Here is a 202-nt window from a genome sequence, read left to right on the forward strand (position 1 = left end):
AGTCGCATGATTAATCTTGGTTGCAATCTATTTTTTTTTTCTTCCTCCTTGGAGGATGTTATGTAAGAAAGAAAACAAAACTAAGGTTGCTTTGTTGTGTGTTTTTTAAATGTGTTCCATCCTGGTGGTTTCATTTTATTCTATGAGTTCTGTAATAACTTAGAAACTTCTGAAGCCACAGCTAGAGTTTTTTTTTTTTTTT

The sequence above is a fragment of the Fukomys damarensis genome, unplaced genomic scaffold (assembly GCF_012274545.1).
Source record: "Fukomys damarensis isolate Sample0158 unplaced genomic scaffold, DMR_v1.0_HiC HiC_scaffold_21, whole genome shotgun sequence".
In the NCBI taxonomy this organism is placed as follows: Eukaryota; Metazoa; Chordata; class Mammalia; order Rodentia; family Bathyergidae; genus Fukomys; species Fukomys damarensis.